Here is a 22,152-nt window from a genome sequence, read left to right on the forward strand (position 1 = left end):
GGTCCCTTGGTCCAAAGATAGGTTCCAAGCTGGACATGTTTTGACCACTGCCGGCTTTGTCCGGGCAATTGCTTTGAAGAGCCTAGCTATAACTGGGTTTTTTCTAAGGGGATACTGCAGAAAAATGCTAATGGCAGCAGCCTGCAATTTCAAAGTACTAAGGGAGAGACCTTTGTCGATGCCCTCTTGGAAAAATTCCAAAATAGATGGTACATCTGGAACTGGCCTGTGATTTTCAGACATCCAAAAGTTAAACTTTCTCCATATTTTGGAATATATATCTCTTGTGGCAGGTTTTCGACAATTGATCAAGGTTTTGATAACTTTGTCTGAGAATCCTTGGGAGCTTAGTATCTGCTCTTCAGATACCAAGCTGTTAGGTTCAGGGATCTGACGTATGGATGGGTCACCGGACCCTGCGTCAACAGGTCCTGTCTCCAGGGCAATACTATTGGAGGCTTGGAGGTTAGGGCCTGAAGGCGTGAAAACCATGGCCTTTTGGGCCAAAAGGGAGCTATCAGAATCAGATTTGTGTCCTCCTGGCTGAACTTCCGGAGGACCTCCGGGATTAACCTTACTGGAGGGAAGGCATAGCAGAGATTGAAGGTCCAGGGGTTTGCAAAGGCGTCGACCCCTAGGGACTGATCCCATTGGTTTATGGAAAAATACCTCTTTGTTTTAATGTTTGTCTGAGCTGCAAAGAGGTCCACTTCTGGAAGGCCCCACCTGGCTGCAATGTTTGCAAATTCTATTGGGTTGAGGGACCAATTGTCCTGATACACCTGGTGGCGGCTGAGATGGTCTGCTAGACCATTCTGAGTCCCTTTCAGGTGAATAGCTGAAATGGAGGCAAGATTTAGCTCGGCCCAGGAGAATATTTTCTCGGCTATGGACTGTAATCCCTGACTTCGTGTACCTCCCTGTTTGTTGAGGTACGCCAACATTGCTATGGACTTTAGTCTTAATGGAGCTAACGCTTCCCCCAGAAACTTGGTGAAGATAGGGGGGGCCGAGGATAACCCGAAGGGAAGTGCCCGGAATTGATAATGTTTGACCTCTGGTCCTAGCCTTACTGCTAGTCTTAGGAACTTCTGGTAAGCCCGGTGAATGGGGATGTGAAAGTAAGCATCCTTTAAGTCCAGAGTTGCCATGAAACATCTTGGGTACAACAGGTTCCCTATGGAGTGTATTGATTCCATACGAAAACGTTTGTATTTTATCAAGAGATTTAGCTTGTGTAAATTTAGAATCAATCGATAACTCCCCGAGGGTTTTCTTATCACGAAAATGTGGGAGTAAAACCCTCTGCCTTGTTCCTCCTTTGGAACAGGTATTAACACCCTCTGATCTAGTAAGTCTCCTATCTGGAGACTTAGAGCAGTAGCTTTGGCTGGATCCTTGGGCAACCTGGTAATCATTGTCCTTTCTGGAGGCTGGAAATTGAATTCCAGCCTGTGCCCTGTGGAGCCAGAATAAAAGGGCTTGAAGTAATTCTCTTCCACTGCGGGAGGAAGGCCCTTAATCTTCCCCCCACTCTGTGAAAGGAGTCATTGTGGTTTGGTGGGGTGTTGAGGAGGGTTAAACAAAATGTTTCCCCTACCCCTACCTTTGTGGCCAGTCCAGTGTTTCTTGAACGCGGTCTGAACTTCCCGTGTTCTCTGCGGTTTGCCCATGTCCCGAAATTTTTTTTGGGTATATGGGTATTTTCTCTTTTCTGGAAATGACTTCTTTTTGTCAGCAGTGCGTTCCAGAGCTTCTGTTAGCCCAGGGCCAAAGAGATAATCACCTGTAAAGGGTAAACCCCAGAGGCGTAATTTGGAAGTACAGTCACCTGACCATGATTTGAGCCAGAGACTTCTTCTGGCTGAATTTGCCAAAGCTGAGGTTTTGGCTGCCATCCTTACTGACTCAGCTGATGAATCCGCTAAAAAACCTACTGCCTGAAACAGAAGGGGAAAGGATTTTACAATCTGCTCCATAGGTGTTCCAGCTGTTAGGTGGGATTGAATTTGTGAAAGCCAAAATTCTAGATGTCTGGCTATACAAGTAGATGCTAGGGCTGGCTTTAGACTCATAACTGAGGCTTCCCAAGCTCTGCGTAACATAATGTCAGTTCTTTTGTCCATTGGGTCTTTAAGTGAACCCGTATCCTCAAATGCCAGGTCTGTACCCTTGGATATTTTGGCAAGAGGGGCATCTAACTTTGGGATTTTATTCCATGGTTGTTCTTTGCTGTCATTAAAGGGAAACCTCCTTTTTAAACTTTTGGGAAAAAAAGGTCTTCTTTCAGGATTTTCCCATTCTTGTTTGATTGTATCTAACAAGGAGATGTGTACAGGAAAAACTCTAGCATGTTTCTTATGAGTTGCATACATAAGATCATGCTTAGATAGTTGCACCTTCTCCTCTTCAATTTCTAGTGTAACATACACTGCTTTAAGTAAATCATCTACATCTTCCAAGGAAAGTTTAAAATTAGAATTTCCATAAGAATCTATTTCCTTAGGTTCCTCCCCTGATCCAGACTCCTCAAATGAGGAATGGGGGGACTCCGATTCCTCTCTTCTGTCATCCTCATATACCTGTGTTGGTTTAGTTAAAGATGTAGGGACCTGGGATTGGACAGGGACCTGTACTGGTGCCTGCATTTTTTCCATGAGGGTCCTAAATGAACTAAAGGTACTAGTTAGTTCGTCTCAACTGAAGTTAACATTCTTTGAGTGGATACAGTAGGGTCATCTTTAACGAGATTATCTATACATGTGCGGCACACTGTTTTGCTCCAAGTGGAACTTAGCTTGGCTCCGCAAATTGCACATTTCTTTTTAGGGGGGCTGCGTCTGGACCTTGTCCTGAGCCTTGGTCTAGAAAAAACATAATTAGTTAAGACTCCCCAAATTATCCTCCCACATATTGTGTACAAGGTGAAGAAATAGTGCCCCCTTTTTGCCGACCCTATTTAAAATACAAGGGAAGGGAAAGGAAATAAAGAAAACCCCGACCGGTATATGCAGACAGAGCCAAAGACAATCCCTATCGCTTACCTGGGAGGTGTTGGTGCCAGAGCTGGCTTCTACCGACTGAGCGGTTGCTGCCGAGGAATCCATTGTGCTCTGTCTGGTGGTCCACAGCGTGTGCTGGGTCTTCACCTTACACCGGTCGCCCAGACGTCTCGCTGTTCGCGCCTTGGAAACTGGAACTACTGTTTCCGGCGCCTGCGGATGTGCGTCACTGCGCCGGAATCTACGTATGCCACTTCCTGAGGCCAGAGTGGAAACGCCGGAGTTCCGCCCTCTCCGTTCTTGGCGCCAAATTCAAATCTGCAAGTGGCGGTTCTGCTGAATCGGCGGCGTCACGGGTACACAGAGTGTGCCGCCCCAAGGACGCCGCCAGGAACGGAAGAGGACTCCCCCTGCGGTCCACCGACTACATCCACGGTCCTGCCCCGTGTGGACCACGAGAACAGGAGACAGCGGTCAGCCCCTATTGCGGCACAAAGGGGTACCGCACTTGGGCAGAAGAAGATGCATCTTTTCCAAGTCTTCAAGGACAGTCCAGGAGACCAGAAGCTTCAGTTCCAGGAACATGTTACCCCCTGTCCGGAGGAAACACTAAATACTGAAGGTGAGGACCAAGGGACCGCCTTTTATTTAAATTTTGAATATGTTTCCTGTCCTGGTAGGAGGAGCTCTAAGGTCTCATGGGCTGTCCTGAAAGACGACTTTGAGAAAATCATTTTTTTCTTGTAAGCTGACCAATCTTGCTCAGTTTCTAGCTCAGTACCAAAAAGAAAATCCCCACTAAAAGGTATTATTTATAATTTAGATTTAGACAGAGTCCCCTGCTCACTTTTTAACAATAGGGCCCTCCTTGCTAAACTAACTGGTGCAGTTGCTCCTGTCTGTTATATGTACTGATTTTGCTGAAGCATCAACTAAGTACCTAGTTGCTTCAACACAACAGAACTGTGTTCCTGCTTCCAAATGTTTATGTACAGTATGCTGTAAGCAAATGTCTAGGGTAAAAGGTATGTAAGTAGTGTTTAACACCGGTCTGAAATTGTTTTCCCCTGTTTCCTTATCTAAGGGGCCTTTGAGAAATAAAACACATTTATATTAAAGGTCTGAGGAGCTGGAAAGGATGCATTCTAATATCCACCTTAAAAAAAGGGAATTCCCCTTAAACACTAGTAGAGAGGAATAAACATTTTAGTTCTTTCCATTCCATGGTAATAAACTCTTATAATGCCTGGTGAACAGGAAAAGTGCAAGATTTATTTTGCTACAATCCCCTAAACATTTTGCCATCAACAGCTGCCTATGCAATTTCCAATATCCAGAGATGTATAAAACCTACCGTTAGTTCACCGGTAACGGTACTTTCTTCCGAGCCTTCCAGGACGGCCCAACAGTGAGAGATGACAGGCTCCTCCCTACCGGAAACACAATCAATTAAGATTAGTTAAAAGGTCCCACCTTTCCCTCTGGCCCCCAGTTGTAATAGAGTATCTTCCACAACCATTTCAGAGGGAAATGTTCTAACAATTTTATAGGTACTTATCACCTACATCTTTGCACAATATCATACACCCTTTTAACAAGGGCGGGTAGACGGGCCGTCCTGGAAGGCTCGGAAGAAAGTACCGTTACCGATGAACTAACGGTAGGTTTTCTCTCCTCCCCTTCCAGGACGGCTCAACAGTGAGAGGATAATTGAGATCCATTTTGCCTACCTTAGGGTGGGACCACTGCCTGCAAGACTTTTCGGCCAAAGTCTAGGTCTTGTTGAGACAGTATTTCAATACGCTAATGCTTCAAGAAGGTGTCATGACTAGACCAGGTGGCTGCAGTGCGGATTTGTTCCCATGAAGCTTCAGTTTTCTCAGCCCAGGATGTGGAAATGGCTCTTGTTGAATGCGCTTTTACTTTGGTTGGAGCAGGCAGACCTGATAACTCATAAGAGGTGGTAATTGCTTGTCTAATCCACCTGGCTAGTGAAGGCTTAGAGGCCTGTAATCCCTTCCTAGGCCCAGAATGAAGGACTAGGAGGTGGTTTGATCTCCAGAAGGTTTTTATTCAGTTTTTCAATCCAGGAAAAGGCATTTCTTGCCACGCAATAGGCAGTTAGACCTGAAGCCATTGCAACTGCATTGGCGTCCCAAGCTTTCCCCAGTAATGTCTCTGCTTTTTGGTTCATAGCATCCTTGATACTACCTGCATCCAAAAAGGATAGATCTGATTTTTTTGGAAACTTGTGCAAGGGGGGCATCTAGTTTTGGTCTTTTTAGGAATTTGCTTGAATCCTCTTCCTTAAAGGGGAATCTCCTCTTCCAAGAATTCCCTTTATTTAACCTGTTTTCAGGTATTTGCCATTGTTGAAGGATCAGATTCTTCAAGGAATGGTGAATATGAAAAACTCTAGAAGGGCTTTTCCCTATCCCTTTATAGAGTTTATCTTGTGCTGTAATCTCTTTAAGCAAATCAGGAATCTCCTCTGTAGCATATATGGCCTTGAGGAGACCCTGCATATTCTCTAATCCAAATAGGTTTTTTGCTGACTCTACCTCCTCAGAGGTATCTGAGTCCCTATTTCCCTCAACTTCTGAACAAGACGGGGAAATTGAGCGGTTATCTTCTGGAAATAGTCTATCCTCTTCTGTAGCCTGTGCTGGGGCAAGACTTTTTATAACAGGTGTAGTGCTTGAGGGTCCTGTTTTAAGCAGAGGGCATTCTTGATAAGAGGTCCCTTCCACTGAGGAAGGGTCTACAGGTTCCGCTCTAGCCTAGGGTAGACCGAACTGACATCATAGTACAGCATTTCGTCTTGCATACTCTTTAAGAAATCTTTCATGAACTCTGAAGTTTCTCTTCCTGATAGTTTATGAATGCACTTATAGCAGAAGGGTTTAGTGTGGGAACTGGGCAAGTTATCTGAACAATAACCACACTTCTTATGGACAGCAGTCGAGATGGATGTAGCTTCTTGTGAACCGCTCTGGGACTCTGGAAGACAGGATACAAAAACAGTATAAGTATTGCTCTTCCCTAGAAAAAAGTATAACATGGGGACCATAGAGAGAACACAGTACGTTCAACTAAGGTCAGGGAAATGACACAAGTTCCAGGTACATTTTATGTCGGTAACCAGCAGACTTTCTTTTGCATAGCCCAGTAAGGATACATGTTCAGCACTTACCCTGTTCCAACCTGGGTTTGGCTGCCGACACCTGGAGCTGTCTCTCCTTCTCCTTCCCCGGAGGATGAGTCGTGGAGGACTTAATTTCCATAGCAGGAATCAGAGCTCCGATAGCCTTAGATTCTGCTTTACCGCTAACGAGCGTCTCCGGCGTCTCTTCCATGTTCCTCTTCTTCCCCATGTCGCGCACGTCTGACGTTGCACCGGAAGTTCCGGTTTGAAGGCGAGGCTTGGAGCGCCCGTCCGGCGAGAAATTCAAATCTTCCGTGGAGGAGAGCTGCTGGTGCCGGAAACAAGACCTGGAAACACAATCACAGGTGACCGAGGGCTTGTTCTGTGGGCGACCTGTGAGTTCCCCGGAGGGGAGTGCAGGAACTGCTCTGCTCGTAGGGTCCCCCAAGGGGAACCCGTGGCCTTCTGCTGAACCTGGCTCACAGGGTACCTTTCGACTCTAGGAGTCTGCAGGTAAGATCTTAATCAACGTTTCTCTTGTAGGAAGAAACACAATCTAAACTGGGGGCCAGAGGGAAAGGTGGGGCCTTTTAACTAATCTTAATTGATTGTGTTTCCGATAGGGAGGAGCCTGTCATCTCTCACTGTTGGGCCGTCCTGGAAGGGGAAGAGAGAAACTGTATTGAGAAGTTTTTCAGTTTTAACAGAGGGTAACATGTACTTTTGTGCTTTACTCTCTGAAACATCCTCTGCTGACTTTTTTAGAGGAGTGAGATTTCTTTAGAACTTTCCGTAATGGTACTTCCACCCTGAAAACTGGCCTTCACTAAAGAGGGATGAGAGTTTGGTATTGCATGATCCACATCTCTTACTCCTGGATCCATCAAAATGAAGATCAGCAGGGTTCTTGTCTTGCTAGACCTTGACTTGCAAGACAGTATCTGAACAGCCATTACAATCTGCCCCCAGCAAATTTAAATTGGTCCTCTACTTGAGTGACGTACTGCCCTTGGCCCCCCCCCCCCATAAAAAATAAAAAAAGGATATATATTTTTATTACTTGCCCTTGCCCCCACTGCCATTTTTACCTAGGCAAGAATTACATATCTTACCTGCTCAACCGTCCTGGAATTACCCCATCACATATCCCAGGAGGCTGCAGGAGTAGGGACACAGCGGCCATGGGCAAAACTGCATGTGTATTCAGGGGGGCCGAAGTCAGCAGAGGCAGCCAGGCATGCAACACAGGCTTTGAGACTGGAGAAGTGGATCACACCAGGACAAGGCTGGGTCCACTGAACAAGTGAGTATCTGAATTCAGGGCAGATCTGCATGATAAGAGGTGACTAAAATGAAAAACTGCAGTGGGGAAGTAAAATTCTTCTTTAAAGCAGTATTAAACCCAAAATAAAACATTTATTATACTGCAGCTTAGCAATTATTAGATGTGATTGCTGGATTAGTTTCCTTTTTTGGGCTTTCTTTTTTCATCTGGTGATCCAGCCAGTAAGTCTGTTTTTCAACAGAAAAAGCTCTATTGTAGCAACAGGGATGAGACAGACCATTTAACCACCTGGTGCTATAATTGCTGGCCATAATCTGACGTTTGCGGTGATACCTTACAGGTGTGTGACGATCGGCGTTTGTATGCGTGTGGTACCAACACACGTGTTGACCGAGCAAGCTGCAAAAGGCGGAGGGAGGGGGGGAATGTCCCCTCCCACTGCTTGCTATAGCAATCGAGCAGCTACTTAGCAGCTCTAAATTGCGATTGCAAAAAAGCCACCTGCATGCTCTAAAAAAACTGCCTGCAGGCATCATCATGGTACAAGCACCAAAAGTCCAGGACGTCGCTGGACGGGAGGTAGTTCACACAGACAGGGTGCTAAAATTCTGCTTTTACTGTATTTATGTCAAATCTTTATCCCAAAAGGAAAAAACTGTTTGCTGTAACTGAATATAAAGTTGGAGCTGGAGTTCAACTTCGGTTTGTTAGTGTATTTAAATCTGTTAGTACTTCTAACATTCCCTTCCCACCAGACTGACAATGCTGCTGTCCAAATCTGCCCCCCTGTGCTTATTTATCCAGTGGTGTCTGTATAATACAGGAGGTGTGTTACTGGCCAGATCACCAGGAGAAACCTAAGGGGGGAAAAAAAAGGCCTGAAAAAGAAAACAAATACAGCCACTACATCTAATGATTGGTAAGCTGCAACACTTGTAGGAAAAGAATAGCCGCACATCCAGGGATTCCAATAGGTTTCAAATACCTTTATTTCCAAAAGTTGCAAATGATGACACCAAAGACACCAGCATGAAGTCTCGTAGACGCGTTTCACACATACATCTTGTGCTTAATCATTACAATGACTGTAGCTGACTATAGATCTTAAATAGACCGCCCCAATGAAAACAGGTGTACCGGGGGCGGTAACAATCAGCATTTGTGCACAACTCAATTAATCACCTAGCCTCAGCCCCAAAGGGCATCTCAGTGGTGATTTAAATATAAAAATCAAGCTGAAGTTCCAGCCCATCGTGTGTACCGTGAACTCACCCATACACACAAAGACCTGGACCGACAATCACATAGAAAAAACGTTTAAAAAAAAACGTTCAAAAAAACGTGTAAAAAGTACCAATGAAAATCATTGGAAAAAATGTGAATACATACAACTTAACAAACAGAGAAGAATAATGACTATAACAAATGTAAGAACCTTTGTATAGTATGTGTATGTACCTGTATGTCGGTATACACCCACACATACCTGAATACACTTCCTACATGAATATACAGAAATACAAAAATAGGTACATAGAATCATTGTGTCTTCCATATGGTGTACTATCACCACAGAAGGATGCATGAACTCGTGCATCCATGTATACATTACAAGGAAACTAACCCCAACACATTAACCATGCGGACACATGTAATCCACCTAAAAGGAGAATAAACCATAATGTAAAGTATACCCAAAAAAATAGTTTGTAAAAATACTGTAAAAATACATGGCATAGAGCAATGTGAAAAAGAGGAAAAAGGAACAGGGAAGGGAGGATGGGGGAGGGGAAAGGGTGAGAAAGGGGGGGGGGGGGAGAGAGGAAGAGGGGGAAGAAAAAGAGGGGAGCTGCCACAACACATGACTGGATATGTTATCAGATCTAAAAAGGTAAGCTGCAACATATCACATTTTTGTGTTTGGATTTATTACTGCTTTAATCTAATAGACAGAAAATACAGGGAGAGAGAGGCTTCTGCACAGTGCAGCAAAATAGGGTAATTGGGAATGAGTGCTTAAACCCAGACTCCAGAGAGTGTGTGTGAAAGGTGCATGAGATACACTATATTACCAAAAGTATTGGGACACCTGCCTTTACACGCACATGAACTTTAATGGCATCCCAGTCTTAGCCAATAGGGTTCAATATTGAGTGGGACCACCTTTTGCAGCTAGAATAGCTTTAACTCTTTTGGGAAGGCTGTTCACAATGTTTAGGAATGGGTCTATGGGAATGTTTGACCATTGTTCCAGAATCGCATTTGTGAGGTCAGGCACTGATGTTGGACTGGAAGACCTGGCTCACAGTCTGTGCTTTAATTAATTCCAAAGGTGTTCTATCAAGAGCAGGCCAGTCAAGTTCCTCCACCCCAAACTCGCTTATCCATGTCTTTATGAACCTTGCTTTGTGCAGTCATGTTGGAACAGGAAGGGGCCATACCCAAAGTTGGGAGCATGAAATTGTCCAAAATGTCTTGGTATGCGGACGCCATAAGAGTTCCCTTCACCGGAACTAAGGGGCCAAGCCCAACTCCTGAAATCAACCCAAACACTTTAAACCCCCTTCCACCAGATGAATTGGACAAGTGCACAAAGTAAGGTCAATAAAGACATGGATGAGCAAGTTTGGGGTGGAGGAACTTGACTGGCCTGCCCAGAGTCCTGATCTCAACCCGAAAAAATACCTTTTGGACGAATTACAGTGGAGACTGCGCGCCATGCGTTTTCGTTCAACATCAGTGCCTGACCTCACAAATGCACTTCTGGAAGAATGATCAAACATGCTCATAGACACAAACAAGAGTTGAAGCTGTTCTAGCTGCAAAGGGTGGGCCGACTCAATATTGAACCCTACAGACTAAGACTGGCATGCCATTAACCACTTCCCGACTGTCATACAGTAAAATGACAGCCACAAAGTGGTTGTCCCATCCCGGCTGGGCGTCATATGACGTCCAGCGGGATGGGGCACGCAGAGCAGCGATCGGTGGTGCGGTGTGTCACTCTGACACACCGCATCGCCGATCCCGGTAAAGAGCCTATGACGTAGACTCTTTACCATGTGATCAGCTGTGTCCAATCACAGCAGGTCACATAGTAAATAGGAAGTGCCGTTGATTGGCTTTCCTCAGTTCGCACCTGACAGGCGTGAGTAGAGGAGAGCCGATCGGTGACTCTCCTGATTGGTGGGGGTCTGTGCCGGTAATCAGAGCATTGATTACCAGTGCAGACCCTTGGGGGATGCCACTAGAGCCACCAGGGATTGCCCACCCATGGCCACCAAGGATGCCAATCAGTACTTAGGGAGCCTGTTAGTGCCCTCCTCATCAGTCCTGCCCATCAATGTTATCTATCAGTGCCACCCACCATTGCCCATCAATGCTGTATATCAGTGCTACCTATCAGTGCTGCATATCAGTGCCGTCTATCAATGCCCATCAGTGCTGCATATTAGTGTCTCATCGTCAGTGCCACCCATCAGTGCCTGCCAGTGCAGCCTAATCAGTGCAGGAAAAAATGTATTTACAAAATTTTATAATTCTTTTTTTATTTGTTTAGCAAAAAAGAAAAAAAACTTGCAGTGATCAAATACCACCAAAAGAAACATCTCTTTGTGGGGAAAAAAAATGACATTTGGTTTAGGTACAGTGTTACATGACCATGCAATTGTCCTTCCAAATGCAACAGCGCTAAAAGCTGAAAATTGGCCTGGGCAGGAAGGGGGTGTAACTGCCCTGTATGGAAGTGGTTAAAGTTCATGTGCCCCAATGCTTTTGACAATATAATGTATAGAAAACACTTCCAGTTTCCTTGGAACCAGTGTTGGGAAATTCCATTGGAGCATAAGCAGAGGACGCTTTGGTGCTTGGTGCAGAGTCTGTCCATTCTGTGTGCTGGTCAACCCCCATCTGCCTTCTTAAGAGAGAATATTCCTGCCTCTGCAGATCCATCCCACATCCACCTCCTTCCCTTTCGGTATCAGTGGGCTAAGCCACCGAAAGCAGGTAAGAGATGACTTTGGTGGTGATTAATGTGAATCCACCCACTGAAGGGCTCCAATACCTCTCCGTCCAGAACCAATCTAGTGCAACTGCACCACCATGCACTCTGCGGACTCTCGGTTTAAAACATTTCCTCCTCTAAGCACTCTGGAATTCTTGGGAGACTCGGTACTGCTGTATGATCCAGAGAGGAACCCCCGGGAATACAGGTGCTGGGGGCCTTCTTGGGGCATATCACTGGAGGTAGGTAGTGGGTCAGTGGCAGGGTCAAGGTCTGGTGTCCTCAGCAGGAGGGTAAGAATTCCTATTTCCTTTTAAACAGGCCCCTCATCAGGATGTGGGGATACAACCAGTGCCTCTGAGCAAATGGGGATAGTTGCCCCTTTTGAGCAAGAAAATTCAGGGTTAAAGTAGGACTCCTGCCACTAGCACGAATTCTGGAAAAGAAAGATGCTGCTATTAAGATAACTGAGGCCGGCCTATCACAGATACTGTATATTTAATGTGAGCTTTGTGTTTGCTGTTTTAGGTGGGTAGAACCACTCTAATGCTGTCCTGGAAGATATTTAGAGAAATGTCAAACAGCAGACTTAATTGCCTTAGAATTACCTAGTATAGGACCAGCAGAGCTGTGTTTAAAAGGTGCAGGATATAGCAGCGCACCACCGCATCCTTCACCTAAGCAGTGTGCTTCAGAAGACAGAAGACTCATCTAGGATGGCCCCTGTAGGTCCTGTTCCCACCTGTGCATTTTACATACACTTTAGGTGTGGTACGTTAAACAAAAAAAAAAATAATTCAGCTTGCTGCATCTTTGATACATTTTCAGCAAAACGCATTTTGTTTTGCATTAAAGGAATCACACCTAAAACACAACACATCACACAAATGTGAGCAGTTCTTACTTGCACCACACAGTGAGCCCCTGCGGTAAGCACAGGCACTGCGAAGATTGCCGCCATCCCACACACATGTGGAGAAGGCCAGAATGCACACGGTGGTCCATACCAAGCTGATGCAGGAGGCTGGGATGCAATAGCTGAAAGTGGTTCTAAAGGCAGAAGGGTTTTTTTTGCCCTACTGCATTCTATGCTTTAAAGTGGAACGAAACCCTCCTATAGCTTTTAGCCGAAAAAGCTGCCATCTTGGCCTCTGTTTGAAATTCAACTGCCGTGATGCTGAATATGTGATTATGACTCCAGCCATTTGATGGTTTGAGTTTGGTTGAGAGCACAACCAATGTGACAGGTACATTCCTGGCCCATAATGTTTTAAAAAAAAAAAAAGTTACCTTTAAATCAATAGATTTAGTTCCGCTTTAAAGTGGAACTAAACTTATCGATTTAACAGTTTCAAAAAACAGTTACATTACGTGCTGGGAATGTAAAAAGGTCCAAACCAATTGTCAAACCATCAAATGGCTGGAGTCATAACTGATCACATGTACAGCCAGGGCCGTCTTTAACGCAGGGCAAAAGGGGTAGCTGCCCAGGGCCCTTTATTGTTGGGGGGCCCAAGGCGGCTACCCCTTGCCCTTGAGTCTGCCAGAGTTTCGGCCACCTCCGGCGAGTGGTGGGTGCTCGCTATTGACACTTGTAAATACAGAAGTGCTGCTTCTGTATTTACAGGAGACAGCTCTCCTCTCTCGGCGGCCGCTTTGATCCCTCTCACGTGGCTGAGTGAGGGACAGACATGGAGGTGGCAGTGTCTGTGGTGCCGGGGGGGAATCATCCTTCTGCAGGCAGTGTGGAGACAGAAGGGGAGAGAGGTCAGCGAGCCGGGGCAGAGCAATCACGAAGCCAATGGACAAGCTGTTCCAGAGAAGCAGCTAAGAGCAAGAGGAAGAAGGGGGCGGGGAAGCTGCTGCTAAAACCGAAGGCTCCACGGACATCGGACATCATGTTGTGAGTAGCATTTGGGACAGAGGAAAACTCTGTACTGGAATCCGTGGGTGGGAGGAGAGCCTTGTTCTTGGGGGGAGTGAAGTTCTGTACTGAAATCCTCGGGCGGAAGCTTTGAACTGGAATCTGGCTGGGAGAAGGAGAGTGGAGCTCTGTATTGGACTCTGAGGGGGAGGAGAGCCGTGCACTTCTGCATTCTGCACCTACCTCCACTCTGCACTTACCTCACCCCTGAACGCTGCACTTACCTCACCCCTGAACGCTGCACCTACCTCACCCCTGAACGCTGCACCTACCTCACCCCTGAACGCTGCACCTACCTCACCCCTGAACACTGCACCTACCTCCACTCTGCACCAACCTCACCTGTCCACTCTGCACCTACCTCCAATCTGCACTCTGCACTTACCTCCACTCTGCACCTATCTCACTCCTGCACTCTGCACCTACCTCGCCCCTGCATTCTGCACCTACCTCACCCCTGCACTCTGCACCCCTGCACTGTGTACATAGTGCACCCCTTCAAGTAGCACACTTCTGAACCCTGCACTCTGTACCAAACGCACCCCTGAACTCTGCATTCTGTACATAGCACACCCCTCAACCCTGCACTCTGCACATAGCGCACCCCTCAACCTTGTACTTTGCACATAGCACACCCCTCAACCTTGCACTTTGCACATAGCGCACTCCTCAACCTTGCACTCTGCACGTAGTGCACCCCCCAACCCTGCACATAGCTTACCGCTGCACTATGTGCCTAGTGTACCCCTCAACTCTGTATGTAGCACACCTTTCAACTATGCACTCTCTGTAGTGCACCCCTCAACCCTGCACTCGGTACATAGTGCACCCCTCAGTGCTAGTGCAGTTTGGCCACACCCACAATTTGATGCAGAGATTATGATGTGCAGTAACCTCCAGCAAATAATCAGTGAGCAAAATTGATTTGTAGTAACCTCTGGAAACCAATTAGTAATAGTGAGCAGTAATGATGTTCTGTAAACCTCTAGCAATCAGTCAGTGAGTGGTAATGATGTATAGTAACCTCTAGCAACTAAACAGTCAGCGGTAATGATGTGCTGTAACCTCTGACAGCCAATCGCAATCGCTGCCTGATCTGCTGCAGTAAACTCATTTTGAGTCTAGCTTGGGGAGGGGCCCAACAAAAGTTTTGCCCAGGGTCAAATCAATATTAAAGACGGCCCTGTGTACAGCACCATCACAGATTAAACAGAAGTCAAGATGGAAGCTTCCTCTTAAGGCAAAAAAAAACCTTCTGCATGCGCATGATCTCCCTTCTCATTGGCTCAGAGGCAGCAGAGGAAGCCATTGGCTCTTGATGCTGTCATCACAGCCAGTGTGGAGGGAAAGTGGGGCCGGGCCGAGCCCTGCTTGTTTATCTACATAAATAGCTGGCTTGGGAGCGAGAATGCACGAATTCCCCCACAACTAGTGGATTGCTATGTTCGGCATTGGTGAGGAGGAGGAGCCAGGAGCACCAGCAGGGGACCAGAGAAGATGAGGAAAGAAGCTGCTCTCTGCATACCAATTGCACAGAGCAGGTATTTTTATTATTATTATTCAGGATTTCTATAGCGCCAGCAGTTTACGCAGCGCTTTACAATGTTAGAGGGAGACAATACAGTTACAATACAATAAAATACAAGAGGATTAAGAGGGCCCTGCTCAGAAAAGCTTACAATCTAATGGGGTGGGGCAGGTGTTACAAGAGGCTGTAACAGTGGCGAATGAGCTGATGGAAGATTAGTTGGCGGTGTGATAGGCTTCCCTGAAGAGATGAGTTTTCAGGGATCGCCTGAAAGCAGCTAGAGTAGGAGATAGCTGTACAGGTTGAGGTAGAGCATTCCAGAGGATGGGAGAGGCCCTGGAGAAATCCTGGAGACGAGCATGGGAGGAGGAGACAAGGGAGCTTGGGAGTAGGAGGTCTTGAGAGGAGCGGAGAGGACGGTTTGGGTGATATTTGGAGACAAGATTGGTGATGTAGCTTGGGGCAGAGTTGTGAATGGCTTTGTATGTTATGGTTAGTATTTTTAATTTAATTTGCTGGGCAATCGGGAGCCAGTGTAGGGATTGGCAGAGAGGAGAGGCAGACACTGAGCGGTTTGGTAAGGTGGATAAGCCTGGCAGCAGCATTCATGATGGACTGAAGAGGGGATAGCCTATGAAGTGGTAGGCCTATGAGAAGGGAGTTGCAGTAGTCGAGGTGAGAAATAACAAAGGAGTGAATGAGTAGCTTGGTGGTTTCAGTTGTTAAAAAGGGGCGAATTTTAGAGATGTTGCAGAGGTGAAGTCTACAAATTTTTAACAATGATTGGATTTGGGGCTGAAAGGACAGGTCAGAGTCTAGGATTGCACCTAGTACCCTGGCATGAGGGGAGGGATTGATGGTTGCATAACTAGTTTTGATGGAAAAGTCATGGAGGGGGGCAAGGGTGGGGGGGGGGAGGTTAATTACCAGCTCAGTTTTAGAGATTTAGTTTGAGGAAGTGGAGCGACATCCATGTTGATATGTCAGTAAGTAAGTTAGCAATGCGAGAGGAGACTGAAGGAGTGAGGTGAGGAGTAGACAGATAGATTTGAGTGTCATCGGCGTAGAGATGGTATTGGAAACCGTGGGCGGTTATCAAGTGACCGAGGGAGGCGGTGTAGATAGAGAAGAGGAAGGGTCCAAGAAAAGAGCCTTGGGGAACCCCCACAGAAAGGGGCAATGGGGAGGAGGAGGTAGAGTTGTGGGTAACACTGAAGGAGCACTGCGATAGGTAGGAGGAGAACCAAGATAGAGCAGAATCTTGGAGGCCAAGGGAACAGAGTTTATTAAGAAGGAGTGGGTGGTCAACAGTGTCAAAGGCCGCAGAAAGGTCAAGTAATAAGTGTATGGAGTAGTGGCCATTGGTTTTGGCAGTTAGTAGATCATTGGTGAGTATGAGGGGGTTTTATCTATGGAGCTACATGAGTATGGGTGGTTGCCATCATCCCTAAATAGTAGAGCAAAAAACTGTCTTGGTTCCTCAGACCAATAATAAATGGGATTGTGTAGGCAAAAAGTGGGTTTATAAGAAGTCGTGTTTATTATACATTATAATACAAATTCAAATCATGCAGTGAGCATATAAAGAATACAAAAACAACAAAAAAATATATACACAGTTGCGGTATAGCCGCTGGGTTCATAGATTACTTGAGTAGATCAGGTGACTCCGTTGTTTGAACTGTGCAGACATCCGGAAGGGATGAGAGTGAAAGCAGACCGGTCTGACGCGCTTCGACTATTGGCATTTTTTTAGCCTTTTTCAAGGTATCACCCAAACATTTCTATGAAAGTAAACAATTCTCACATTAGAAGAAGTGCAATAAATTGAGAAAGACATTCATAAACATTTTCAAATATTAAGGCCCGTACACACGTACCGATCGTCGGCATACAAACGTCGGTGGACGAAGGATCTGCCGATTGTACGCGTGTTAGTATGGTGCCTCCGACAGATGTCTGCGCACAATCCGCGGACAAAAGTCTTTCGTGCAAACATGAAAATATTTGTATGCCGACACCAGAACGGACGATTGTTCGCCTGTCAGTACACAATTCGGCCGACAGACCGCAGATTTGCAAGACTGGGCATGCTCAGAAAATAGAAAACACAGGGAAAGTTAACCATTACATGACATCACTTCTGCAATCGGCGGACAAAATTCTTGTGCTGTCCTTGTGCTGTCTTTGCACTTTTCAGCAGACACCGACATCCCGGGGAGAAAAGAGGAACATTTGTAAGCCGACCATCGGTACGTGTGTACGGGGCTTTAGAGGTTACTATTTCTGCTTCAAAAAGATTCCTCAGTGTACCTTGTAATGCTGGAGCGGAGGTGTGGTGCTAGTTTCCCCAATACATTCCCCCAGTATTGCAACGAGATCCTATTGCTGATACGGGCCTGAAATGCATAGTCTGATATAAATGTTCAAGTGCATGACAGTGGTATCATCCCACCCTGTAAAGGCCTTCAAATTATCTTACTTTTGTTTCTTGTTAAATACTGGATTGGTAGATGAGATCATGACAGATTTGGAGTGGTGTGTGGATACCAGTCAGATTGGTGGCGGGAATCCAGTAATGGACTCTCCTCTGGCCAATAGATGGCCTAAAGTTCATTAAGGTATATGGGATGAGCCTCAGTGGAATTGCCTTTAAAGTCACAAGAAATGGGCCCAGAGCACTTACTTGGGTGTGTTTGGAATTCCAGGATCATTTTGGATCAAGACGTCCCTTCAGATCAGGGGTTCCCTGGTTGAGAACGAATGTCTCAGTTAGTTAAGATTAGGTGGGCTAATAATATTGCCTACTGTATTTGCAGGACTTACTTGTATTTAGTGAGAAGTGTCCAAACTAATTATAAACTTCAAATGGATGGCTTCCTGTCGCTGTGGGCTTCAGAACGATTAAGGATGTATCTAGCCCAGCCTTTCTCAACCAGTGTGCCACGGCACACTGGTGTGCCGCCAGAGGTCCTCAGGTTTGCCTCGGAATCATGGGAGAGAAGGGCTGTCAGATGAGCCCAATCTCCCAATCCCCTGCCGAACTGTACATCAGCACTGTGAGGGAGCTCCTTCAGCTTCAAAAGTGAAAGTAAAGGGAAGAGGAGTGTGCTGTGCCCTCTGCTTCCCCTAAAATGCAGTACCTGGCTGAATGAGAAAAAGGTACTTTGCTACAATGTTTTAAAATGGCTTTATACATGTGTGTGTTTGTGTGTTCACATCTGCATGGCTGCATGCTACATATAGGGCATCCCATTCATTTCAGTTGGCTTCCCTACCCGCAGAAATGCAGGGAAAGGAGTACCTGACCCTTTTTTTAAATTGCGCCGCACCAAAAGCGCCCCATGTTCTCCAATGTGTGGGGTACTATTAAGAATTATTGGCACCCCTAAAAAGTAGAGCATTTGTCTCGGTGTCAGGAACCAGCCTGATTTTTTGCGTGTTCCACGACATACAGTAACGTTAACTGAACCTTGGACAGGGGTGCCTCAAGACTGAAAATACTTTTTCAAGGGTGCCCCGACTGGAAAAAGGTTGAGAAACACTGATCTAACCAATGAGAGAGATCAGAGGGGATCTATATGCTTCAATTGTATTGACAAAAAAAGGGGGGGGGGTAGAAACGTATTTAAGCCTGGTAGCTAGGCGAGGTAAGTTCCTAGAAATCCCTTGTATTACACTGGGTTGCTTATGTCCAATCGGGTCCTGTAGAGTTCCCCAGTTGGGCAAGGGAATCCTTATTAGCAAGTCTCCTCTAGAGCAATATTTCATTAAAGGTATCTGGTAATGAACGTGCACTTACTATTCCCTGGTGGTTAGTGAAAGCCGGTCCTGACGCCGATCAGCTGGTCACTCATTCCCCTCCGACTCGAGGAGAATGATGTCACAGCGAATCCCCGTCGTCGTCTTAAGCAAATCGCACATGCGCAGGACCGCGCATCGCGATGTGTAGCATCCCCAGAGACCCTCCGGCCGGGCACTACTGCGCATGCGCGCGCAGTCATTAGCTCGGCCAGGTCTGTGGGAGGCTGAATAAGCTGGCGCCGCCGACACGGATGGGCAAGCTGGTGACATCATGCTGTCACTGAACCCCCGATGGGTTAGGGGAGGCCTGCCACAAAATGATGCCCACTAAGGGGCTCTACGTGCCGGGTGCAAAATGAGGGGAAATGGGGAAATCACCTGTCTCCGCCTGTCATCCAGGTTTAACCACACTGGGGAAAGCAAAAATAGGGGAAATGGTTTAAACAAAACCATATGATACATACAATAATATATATATATGTATGGTACCGTCTTCGTACAACACATATGTTTAAAGATACAAAAAAAAACGCTAAAAGAGAAACAAGAAGATGCCATGGAAACACCACGCATTATACTGAGGTATACCAGCCAACATCACATGGAACATCCTAACTCAGGATACTACAACTAAAGATCTGGTTCCTAGTACACCTGCCATCACTTTTAAAAAAGCAGGCCCAATAAAAGATTCACTTGTTCAAAACGAATACAGGGACACTACAAAAAGAGACCCTTGCAGAGACAAGGGGACATATCCCTGTGGGAACTGCAAACAATGTAGTGTAATCTGTAGGAGCAAAACTAAAACGCTACCCAATGGGGAGCTCTTTCAACCCAAGCATTTTGCCAACTGTCAAACTAGGGGTGTGGTGTACCTTATGGAGTGTGATTGCGGGGCCTTCTATGTGGGCAAGACCCGCCAGGAATTTGGTAAGCGGGTCGGTCAGCATGTTCAGAGCATGGCCATTAGTAACTTTTACCTTCCACTTGGACGACATGTTACCTATGTACATAATAACAGAATGCCTAAGATTACCTTCTCAGCCCTCGACAGAGTCCATATACCATCGGGGGGGTGACTGGAACAAAGTCCTCCTCAAACTGGAGATGCCTTGGATAAAACTACTTAATGCGACGGTACCCCCTGGTCTAAATGACCAGGAAAGCTATCGACCCTTCCTGGAAGGCTTTTCCTCTGGGAAAACTGACTAACCAATATTTAATACCCCCTGACTCAGACATCCAGATTCAGAGTTTTTTTAACTCCTCACAAGACAAGCACCACCTCAGTTCAACCATTTTTTAGGGAATGATTCCTCTAATATTCTCAAAGTATTACTGAAATGTCAGTTTATAAAAACATATTTTCTGTATCTTTAAACATATGTGTTGTACGAAGACGGTACCATACATATATATATAAATTATTGTATGTATCATATGATTTTGTTGAAACCATTTCCCCTATTTTTGCTTTCCCCCAGTGTGGTTAAACCTTGATGACATGCGGAGACAGGTGATTTCCCCATTCCCCCTTATATTGAACCCGGCACGTGGAGCCCCTTAGTGGGCATCATTTTGTGGCAGGCCTCCCCTAACCCATCGGGGGTTCAGTGACAGCATGACGTCACTAGCTTGCCCATCCGTGTCGGCGGCGCCAACATTAAAGCACCCTGAGACCATTCATGTGTGGGGTTGCGTCTCAGCCAAGGGGTTCGGCTCCCTCACAATTTTGCACACAGCCATGAATAAAGAATGGAACAAAAAACCCTCCGAGAGCAACTTCTCCCAACCATCCAAGAACAGTTTGGTGACAAACAATGCCTTTTCCAGCATGATGGAGCACTTTGCCATAAAGCAAAAGTGATAACTAAGTGGCTTGGGGAACAAAACAACTAAATGTTGGGTCCATGGCCAGGAATCTCCCCAGACCTTAATCCAATTGAGAATTTGTGACCAATACTCAAGAGGTGGGTGGAAAAAAAAACACAAATTCTGACAAACTCCAAGCATTGAATATGCAAGAATGGGCTGCCATCAGTCAGGACATGGCCCGGAAGTTGTTTGATAGCATGCCAGGGCGAATTGCGAGGTCTTGAAAAAGAAGGGTCAACACTGTAAATTTTAACTCCTTGCATAAACTTAAAGTGGAGTTCCACCCTAAATGTATACTTACCTCCATCTTCTCGCTCCGGGTCACCTGAAAAACAAATGGATAATCGCATTTTTTTTTTTACTTACCTCGTATAGAAGAAAATATACTTACCTTACTTCCTTCTTCCTCCCCTCGGCGGCCATGGCCCGTCGTCACTTCCTGGCTTTGCAATGATTCCTGGGAGCTGAACGTCATCGCTCCCAGGAATCATTGCGCCTGCACCGGCCCCGACGTCAGTTCTGGGGCGCGCGCGTCATTCCCTTCTAAACAGCTTCTGGGCATGCCCAGAAGCTGTGGAGGGATGACACGCGCGCGCACCGGAAGTGCCGGCGGAGCCGGTGCATCGTGGGACCGAAGAAGACGGGAGAGGACGCAGAAGAGGATCGCGCTGACTTCAAGCTGCCCACACCTGAGATGGCAGCGCTGGACAATACTTTTTCAAGGTAAGTATTTCTCCTAAAAGGTAAGTGCAACCCGGGACAGATCAGAGGCTATCCATTGTGGAATGTACTAGCCCTGACTGTCCCGGGGGTATTTTTATTAAAAAAAAGTATGCCCAGGGTGGAACTCCGCTTTAATGTAATTGTCAATAAAAGTCATTGACACTTATGAAAGGCTTGTAATTATACTTCAGTAACATCTAACAAAAAGATCTAAAAACACTGGGACAGCAGACTTTATGAAAATTAATATTTGTGTCAATCTCAACATTTTTGGCTACGGCTGTACATATATGAAGGCCAACTCTTAGCTATGCTTTGAAAGATACAGTTTAGACATTTCTTAAGACATATGTCTAAGAGAACTACACGCCCTTTCACGAGTTTCTTCCAACACCCCAGTGTAATACGGATAAAATGACGCACCATTACATTTATCGGCACCCAACCTAAAAACATCCGCACCAAACAGAGAGCACAGCCTCCCTCCCCTGACGTCACCAGGGAACACTATCCAAGGCTATTCCGGTGTAACGTTAAAAAACCATACCCCGTGGAGAAACCATACCCTCGTCACTTCCGGGCTGAAACAGCTGAGCAGCGCAGCAGTGCGCATGCTCAGAGCCCCGGATACGTGATGGAACATTAAAGAATTAGACAAGTGCGCATGCTCGGTGGGCATGAAATTCTCACGGCACTGTGTCTAATGTAAAACTTGCGGCGCTTACATTAAAACAGCTCATCTGAAACGTAAATCATCTCCGCTCTTCGCCCTGTCACTGCCCTCATCTCCGGTAATAAATATAAAAGCGGTGGCGGGTGTATGTGATGTAAATGTGACGGCGATCGTGGCTCCGTGATCC

This window comes from Pelophylax lessonae (assembly GCF_965119305.1).
Source record: "Pelophylax lessonae genome assembly, chromosome: 2".
Classification (NCBI taxonomy): Eukaryota; Metazoa; Chordata; class Amphibia; order Anura; family Ranidae; genus Pelophylax; species Pelophylax lessonae.